A 9,255-nucleotide genomic window follows, 5' to 3' on the forward strand; every position below is an offset into this window, starting at 1 on the left:
ATTTACAAAAATATCTCTCAGCCACCGTATTTGTTCTTCTGACACCCTCTGTTCAGTTCCATGGCCCTTACTGTAATTGAGTTTTCTTAGTGTTCCATGGTTTTCAGTTCTTTGTGCATTCTGGACAGGAATTTTCTGTCAGGGGCAGAGCTTGGCTGACAGAAGCTGTAGTTCCCTACGGAAAAATAAGCACAGGGTCAAGCCAGCCAACATGGAGCATGGGGGGCTTGTGAGCCCAGACCCCTGAAGAGCTGTCGATATCTGATAGCTTCCAGGGGAGGGAAAATCAGTTTTCCTTAGGGGTGTGGCTTTGCTAGATTGATCGCCATCAAGTGGATGGCCTCCCACCCGTGAGTATATGAGCAGCACAAACTAGACTCCATAGATGGTTAGAAAACACACACTTGGGATGTGGGGAGAAGATGGAGTGATGTGGGAGTCCCCGCTGTGTGCTGCTGTGATTACCATTAATGAATAAAGAAACTGCTTTGGACCTACAGCAAGGCAGAACTTGGGTAGGCAAGAAAAGCTGCACTGAATGCTGGGAGAAGGAAGGGCGGAGTCAGAGAGATGCCATGGAGCCATGGATGATAGATGTGCTGAAACTTTGCTGGTAACCCACGACCTTGTGGTGATATACAGATTAATAGAAATAGTTTGAATTAATATGTAAGGGTTAGCCAATAAGAAGCTAGAGCTAACCGGCCAAGCAGTGATTTAAATAATAGGGCTTCTGTGTGGTTATTTCGGGTGCTGTTACAGGGGAGACTAGATCTGGGAGGAGTTAGGGGCAGGAGTTGGGGTAAATATAATCAAAATACATTTACATTATTTGCTTGTATAAATTCTCAAAGTATTAATAAAAACCTTATATTAAAAAGTCTTACTGAAAACAAACAAATTCCTGCAAACCAAATCCAAGTTGTCCTCCCTGAGCTGCTCAGGAACACAGCTGACGGAAACTGGGAATCAGGTTCCTTGTTGAAGAGAAGCCACAGCCGCAGAGAGAGAGCTGTGGTAGCGTTATTGAGACAGACCTCCGGACCACACTGGGAACCGTTTCCCCTGGAACTGCACAGAGCCCAAGGACCTATTGAGAACCCGGGGGAGAGGAGGAGGATTGGGACCGGTTTAAATGGCATCTTCAAAGTTCTAGAAAAGTCTTATCTAAGAGACACCCCCACGCCAATGCACCCCTGTGCCCATATCCCCATGAAGCCATTTTTCTCAAACTGGGCTTCTTTATGCTTGACTTTCTTCCTTTTTTTGGGAGGGGGGTGGTCTTTAGGAAAAGAGTAACAAACCAGCATTTGAATTCAAGTGAAGTAATTTAAGCAATTGCTTTAGAGGCCAATAACTCACTAACATTTTAGCGCAGTATCAGTAAACAATGGAAGGACTCTAGATTGAGCCATGTCAACATCTTAAGGGAGGTCGGGAATGTGTTCTCCAAGCTCTGAATGCACTGCGTTGCCTGCAAACCAGCTCAGCTCAGCCTGGGGGGTGGGGGTCCCCGCTTGATTTGTGTCTGTTCATTAAGTCTCGTTGGAAACAGAATCAAACCCAAGAACTGACTTTCTCGTCCCAGAAACAACACGTTATCAGTAACTTATCTCTATTGTCTCCAGACTGAAGGGTGGTGTGCGTGAGAAACGGGGATGATCACCAGTTCCTGTGTCTGGTGACACGGATGTGGGCGTGGATCCCACCAGTCCTCTGCCACCTTACTCCTGGGGGTGTTCCGGGTCCCACCCTGACCACTGAGCTGAACTGTCCGTCTGACGTACAGATGCCATCACTGGCTGCTCTAAAAACAGCATGCTTGACCTTTCAAGGGAGCAGTAAATAAAACCGAGGAGGAATTCAGCAGCCAGAGGCTGTCTTGTTTGAGTAAAATATCTTCACCATTCTTATTGAAAGGGAACATCTTGCGTGGGAAAGACAGTTACTGACAGATAATGGAAGCCTGCTGATTGCTGGGGCAGCTCTGCTGTGCGCTCCTTGGCTGGGTTCTGAAATGTCTGTCTTTTTGACTTTATGTTGGCGAGCTAAAATCAGCCTTAACGCTAGCACTCTGCAGCCCCTGAAGACCAAGGAGTGCTCAGATTTTGCCTCGAGGGGCCCAGCTAAGCCTCCTCTCGGTTAAGATCCCCTTTCCCAGACAATTAAAGGTATTTAAATATAGTCACTGATTTCTAAATATCCAGCAATGGCAGTACAGTCACGGGAACCCAAGAAGTCCTACCTCTGCACAGACCCAAGATCTGTGCACAATGCCAACCGCTGGGTTACCAGCGGGATCCATGCACAAAGTCAGCCACTGGACTGCCAGCAGGCCTCTGTTTTGATTTTTAACATTAGAAAAAAGAGGGTTTGGAGAGAGGGCTCAGCTGTTAGGGGCGCTGACTACTCTTGCAGAGAGTCTCGGGTTCCAGTCTCAGCATCCACGGTGTCTTACAACTAACTGCCTGTAACTCCAGTTCCAGGGGATCAGGGGATTTCTTCTGGCTTCTATGAATACCGGGCATACAGTCAGTACACTTCCATACATGCAGGGAAAACACCCACACACATAAAAAAGATAGAATAAAGACCAGGACCAATCTTGGCCTTCCTGGTCAGACTTTAAGTGAACAAGGATGACTGCCGCTCACATAGAACAAGTCTACTCACTGCTGTTTTCAAACAAGATAGACATAGTTTAGGGAGGGGAAAGCAGAATTTTGTTGTATTTCCTTAAGCTTTAAGACAGTAAAACAAACTCAGTCTGACTTATATTGACCAATTTTTTTCATCTTTTCGTTTTCTTCCCTTTTCTTTCTCCCTCTCTCTTCTTCCTCCCTCCCTCCCTCCCTTCCTTCCTCCCTTCCTCCCTCCCTCTCCCTCCCTCCCTCCCTTCCTTCCTTCAGAAAGAGTAGTCCTGGCTGACAGGAACTCACTATGAACACCAGGCTAGACTCAAACTCACAGAGACCCATCTGCTTCTGCCTCCCAAATGCTCAGATAAAGGGCATGTGCCTGACTTGCAAACAGGTATTTGTGAGGCTGCACCTTAGTTTTTTTCCCTAAAGCATGTAAAATAGCATGCATGGAGACAGAGCATGAATTCAGTCTGTTGGGTGAGTCCTTTATAGCAAGCTGTCCACGTGGGCTCTCCTTGCACCCTTCGTGGCCTTTCTCCCAGATTTCCCATAGGTGAGAGGCCTGCTTTCTATTGTCAGAAACTCCAGGCCACTGCCTCGGTGTCTTGTGTTCCATTTGTTCCTCTTACGTGTGCACGTGTAGTCACAATCAGTGGATGCTGGAGCACTGCCTGCTCCGTGACACCCCAGTGCCTCATAGTCCTGCCTGCTGTGTCAGCCCCAGCCCCAGGGCTCTGCTTGACTAAAGACCTTTGTGCTCTGAAGTCCCAGAGCCCTGAGGGAAGCACAGCAAACGGAGAGGAACAGGGACAGTGTGATGTTAAACAGAACACTCTCTGAGCTTTGTTGAGAGAAGACAGCTGGGCATGACTTCATTGCTTCCCTCTTTCAGGGCTCTAAGAACAGCAGACTTCCTGGGCTCCCCAGGGAATGTGGGGTTCCAAGTAACTTAAGAGGATAGGGTGCCTTGAGATGGAGATATTGCCTCTTCCCAGGAATGGTTCCTTCCCAACTTAGCCCCACTTTTCCAGGACCATCCAAAGCAGGATGGGATTTGATCCATCCTTAGAAAACACAGAAACATACTGCCCACCTCAGACCCTGACGTGACACAAGCTGGAGACTGAGTCTGGGTGGTTTTGCCTTGACTGGGAGAAGTGTCCTGGTAGAGAAGCTTGGGTTAAAAAGAGAAGGTTTAGAGTCTGGTCGGCCATGATTCTTGAAGCTTCCCATGCCTCTCAGAGTAGCTTCTGAGAGAAGTGCATGCCAACTGTAAACCCTCAGGTCAAATGTGGGGTACCACAATCCCTTCATGAGGATGACAAATGCAGATGTCACAGATTTAGGGGTATTTTTTTCTCAGGCAACCCTGAACAGAGGTTAGGCGTATGGAGGTTTGGATGAAAATGGCCCACAGGCCCATAGGGAGTGGCACTATTAGAAGGCATGGTCTTGTAGGTGTGGTCTTGTTGGAGGAAATGTGTTACAGGAGGCTTTGAGGTTTCAGAAACTCAGTCCAGGCCCACTGCCCCTCTCTTCTTGCTGGATGTAGAGCTCACAACCCCTCTCCAGCACCATGTTTGACTGTATGCAACCATCTCTCTCTCCATGACGATAATAGAACTAAAGCTCTAAACCTATAAGCCAACCCCAATTAAGTGTTTTTCTTTATAAAAGTAGCCATGATCACGGTGTCTATTCACAGCAACAAAAAACCCTAACTAAGACAAAATCCCATGAGAATTACTCTCAGCCCCTCAAGACCTGCTCCAGTCCTGTGGGGAAACATTAAGCCATTCGTGATGGTGAATCTGCCAGGAGCAAGTGTTTTCCTGCAATGGGAACATTGGGAACATAGGAAGAGAGGGACAATTTAGGGTGCAGATCAAGAGGGCAGGTAGGTTTTCCTACAAGATGCACTAAAAATATTTTTTGAAAAGTGATAAGAATTGTGCATAAGTACCTAATAATTTTTTTTAAATAAGAGAGCAGACACTTGTTAGGCCGAGTAGCCTTCAACAGCCCAAAGGGAGTGTTATGAATGTTTCACCACAGGGGAATGATAAATATTTGAAGTGATGTGCTTATTTATTTGATTTAATCATTATACAATATATGTTCATTAAAACATCAGACAGTACTCATAAATTTCAGTAATCGTGCCAATTAACAAGAAAACAGATGGGGGCAGGAGAGATGGCTCTGCAGTTAAGAGTGCTTTCTGTTCTTGCAGAGGATTGGAGTTCAGTTCCCAGCACTCCCACTGCGGGGCTCAGAGCTACCTGCAGCTTCGGCTCCTGGGGAATCTAACACTCTCTTGGACCTCTGTAGGTAACTCCGTGCACAGATACATAAACACAGATATAGGAATACACACGGGTAAGTAAAAAAAAATAAATATATTCTAAAAAATCAAACATCTGCCTCAGTAAAACATACCAGGAGCATCGGGCTGTATGTCATTACCCTATTTTGAGATACTTTGCATGGCTACAAGACAAGGAGAAAAGCTAAGAATGCCAAGGAAAGGAATCTCCACTTCTGTTTTGGTCATAATAAACTCACAAGCACTGGGAACAAAGATCCATGTACAGCTTCGTTTAGTAATGAGACCGTTTTGAGATTTCCCCATCATACATGAGTCATGCGACTGCTGTAATTTCTGCTCTGCTCCGGCCCAGGGCACCATTCCTCCTCACACAGCCAGTTTTGACATCAAATGTCAGTATTTCCAAGCACAAGAATTTGGTCTAATGTAATGGAAGCCAAAAGCCGAAGGTGCGATCCCTTCCACTCTGCAGTCTAGCAAGATAGGGAATGGTCACAGCCCCTTCCCCCGTCTTATTACTACAGATGACAGCAGAGTCTGGATCTTAGTCACAGTTTAATACTCTGCCTGGTAAATCCCTTCCCTGGCTGCTCTCACTTTTAATAGTTAAAAATTCAATTAACTTGAATATATGAACACAGGCAGCGCACAAGCTTGGGTTTTATGGGGAGCCCAACTTGGAGAACTCCCAGGCAGCTCGTGGGCTCTCTTACCAGCACAAACCTGGAGGGGCTTGTTATCCAGCCTCCCCCTCTCTGGCTGCCATATGGCTCTCACTGTAACTTTAATCAGGACCAGGCTCAGCCTGACGTGGAGTAAGATCTGAAGGCTGAGACGAGCAGTTGGGGCCCACAGGCCAAGGGGAGCTTGTTTAGAAACCATCACTTCCATTCTGGATTTCCAGCACACCTTAAAGGGAGCCTAGCTCATATCTTGGAACCTTGGAAACACTGTCTGACCTCGGGGGTTTCCTGTGAACCCGAATTTGGCTTGTAATTAGTTTAGGAAATGACAAACGCCTTTCTGGACAATGGTGTGCCTGGGTCTACAGTCGTTTGGCTTCAATAAGCGTTCGAAAATGGTTTTCCAGGAAATAGCAAGAAAGATCAATGAACGTTGTTACAGATCCGGTCAGTATGCGTCTTTTCCAGGGTTGATTTGAGCTGCCTGCATCGCATCGCTGCAGCCACAGAGAAGTGTTAGGATGGAGAAAACTGCCAAGTAAGCGTCCTTAGCATGAATGACATGAAAAATGGGGCCCGGAGCTTCAGCAGGCTTCGCTTGTGGTGAAAACCAGCAACGAGGCAGATGGGCTAGGTATGATGGCAGATCCAGTCCAGCACTTCCTCTTGGGAGGAGTGGGGTGTGACTAGAGAGCAGCACCCATGACCAGTGACAAGCTGGCTTCGCAGTCCTTGGTGAAAACAGACCTGCGACATTTGCTTGTTGGGTACACAGAGAACTGGCTTAGAGACATCAAATCACCTTCTAGCTTATAACTCAGGCCCCTCCATTTATTGTTTGTCCAATGGGGATAGAAAGGCCAACCAGGCACACTTTATGTGAGACACCTAGGAGAATCGTCACAGAAGGAGGGTGTATAGACCTTAGGGTATTAGAAGTCAGTGTTCTGATAAACCTGCAATGGCCTCTCTCTACCCAGATGAGTAAAGAAAGTATCTGTATTGACACAGAACTAGTGACATGCTTATAGCACCTTCTCAATCTTGTCATTTTGGAGACAGGACCAACCCTAATCCAGTTTACACCCACGGTTGAAACTTATGTTTGATCCAGTGTCTGAGAGAATAATTTCATAGTATTTTAAATCTCTTCTTTCCCAAACTCTTCCTCAGGATGGTACCCAAGTGAGTATGGAATGAGAATCACAAGTCTGTGTACCCATCTTTTGGTATCCAAGTGAGTGTGGGATGGACATTACACATCTGTGTGTCCTTTGCTTGGTACCCAAGTGAGTACAGGATGGGCATCTTGAGTCTGTGTGCTCATCATTTGGGATGCATAATTCAAGTTTCTGATATTTGACTAGCCTGGCTCTCTCTTTGAGGGTTCTGCTGGCATCTTGGCTGAGATTTATAGATCTTAGTGTGTGGTCTAGTCTTTCTTGACAGGTCAGGGTTGAATGTCCTTCCCACCCTTCCTCCATCTTCTTTGCCATGGCCACAACAGTCCAGTTCCTACTTGGCTGTCCACTCTAGACAAAGGAAAAGGAGGTATACTTGTTTTGTTCTAAGAGGGTGAGTGTCTTATAGGCCAATGGACTGGTTTTTTTTTTTTTAACCCAACAGACAGAAAACTAGGGATCCGAGATGGAAAGCTGAACCCTAGAAAGACTAAACATTCTACCAACTGTCTTTCAAGGTCACCTTATACGGTCCTACACAGCCTGTAGGGCAAGGTGGCCTCCTGGCTGCTGTGCTCTGCTCACTCAGGGTAGGAAGACAGGTTCACCCATGACCTACTGTCTCCCAGTAGTGGCCTTTTCCTTGTCTTTCTCTGTTATCCTTCTAAGATAGATCTTTACTTGCCCTTCCATCCTACTTGGGCTTTCTCAGCCAAATCCAGTCGATCTCTCCTATGGTCTTTTTGAAAACTTGAGTTCTGGGCTTTGTGCATGCCAGACTGGGCTTGAATTCACAGAGATCTGCCCGCCTCTGCCTCCCGAGTGCTGGAATTAAAGGCGTGTACCACCACTCCTAGCCAGAATACATCTCTTAACAATAGGAGGTGCAGCGTTACTGGCCTGGGTGAGGGGACCACACTGCACAGGGCCTGGGTGTAGTGTGCACTGCAAAGGGTCTGGCCATGGAGACCACACTGCACAGGGCCTGGGTACAGAGACTACACTGCATAGGGCCCGGGTGCAGTTGCAGAAATATTTGTTCAGATAACCTACCAAGAGGATGCTCACAGGTTTTTGTTTATCTCTCCATCTGAGAACTTCATAGGGGCTTAGGCCCTTTACACTCAGCTGACCAAATTCCTGGAACCTTTTCTTTTATCTAATCAGAGAGTTTGGGCTTTCAAACCTGACATTCACTAAAGCTTATTGTTTTAGTCCAGAAAGACAAAGGGAAAGAAAGATGACTGTAGTAGGCACTCAAGGACGCTTTGACCTTAAAGCTGGAGCTGTTGTGAAAGGGACCCACAAACCAGCCACAGGCCCTGGAAACACATGGCAACAGCTGACTCTGTTATTCTTCTGTGATCAAGAGCAGTGATCTCAGTTGCTCAATTACACTGGAGAAAGAAAAAGAAAAGGTCTCTATTTACCACAATTTATGAAGCCCAAGATCCTCAAATACAACTTAACAGCCTTTGCTGTAAGAAACAGGGGTAACCACCACCCTGGGAATAAACACACATTGGGCTTAGCTCAGTGCTAGACATGATGTTTGCTGAAGAAACGCTCCAACTCACGGTCTGGTTGCCAAGGTTTCCATCAGCTGCCCTTGGGCTACTGTTGACGTCTGAGGAGAAACACTGTGCAGTTTTATGGGAAAAGTATTAATAAGAAATCCACCCACATTATGAAGAAATGGGCTTGAAAACTTTCCACTTCACTGTATGACTTATATTTTTAGTTGTAGGAAAATATTTGCCTTCTTTATCATAGGCTCCGCGTGGGCCATCAGATGTTCTGAGGAAAAAGTCCTAAACAGCATCAGCTGCTGAGTGTATGTGAACATTGACCCTATCTCTGCCCCAGACACCATGTGCTGTCTGTCTTTCCCCTCTTGACTCCTGTATCTAGGCCATGCTTCTGAAGGGACTGATCGCTCTCCGTTTCCCGGGGAAGGAGACATGATGCTCCTGAGAGCAAGTCTCCCCTCTGCTTATCCTGGCTCCGATGTCATGCTGGAGATCTGCTCATTCTTGATGAGAGTCCATTTCTCCAACAGCAAGGAGCTGGTTGTATGCAGGGAGGCTTTCTTCTAGCCAGGGTCCAGGCCACATGGAAAAGAGACAGTTTCTGCCTTTCTTTTTCTGAGTCATTCAGTCCTGGCTGATGCAACCTTGGAAGTATTTTTTAGAATATTTCCCAAAGTGTATCCATCGAGAAAAAAAATCAGTAGAATGTTCCATAGTCAGATAACACTGAGGACTGCTGGGAACCAAAACTTTGTTCTTGGAAAGCTTCTCTCCAAAACCAGCAAGAAAAGCTGTGGGAAGATTCTCTGTAATGACGTGCATTTCCCTTTAGCGTCCAGTTCTCCCGCTTGCTTAGAGGCTCCTTGGCGCACGCCTTTAATCCCAGCACTC

The sequence above is a fragment of the Microtus ochrogaster genome, linkage group LG1, assembly GCF_000317375.1.
Source record: "Microtus ochrogaster isolate Prairie Vole_2 linkage group LG1, MicOch1.0, whole genome shotgun sequence".
NCBI lineage: Eukaryota > Metazoa > Chordata > Mammalia > Rodentia > Cricetidae > Microtus > Microtus ochrogaster.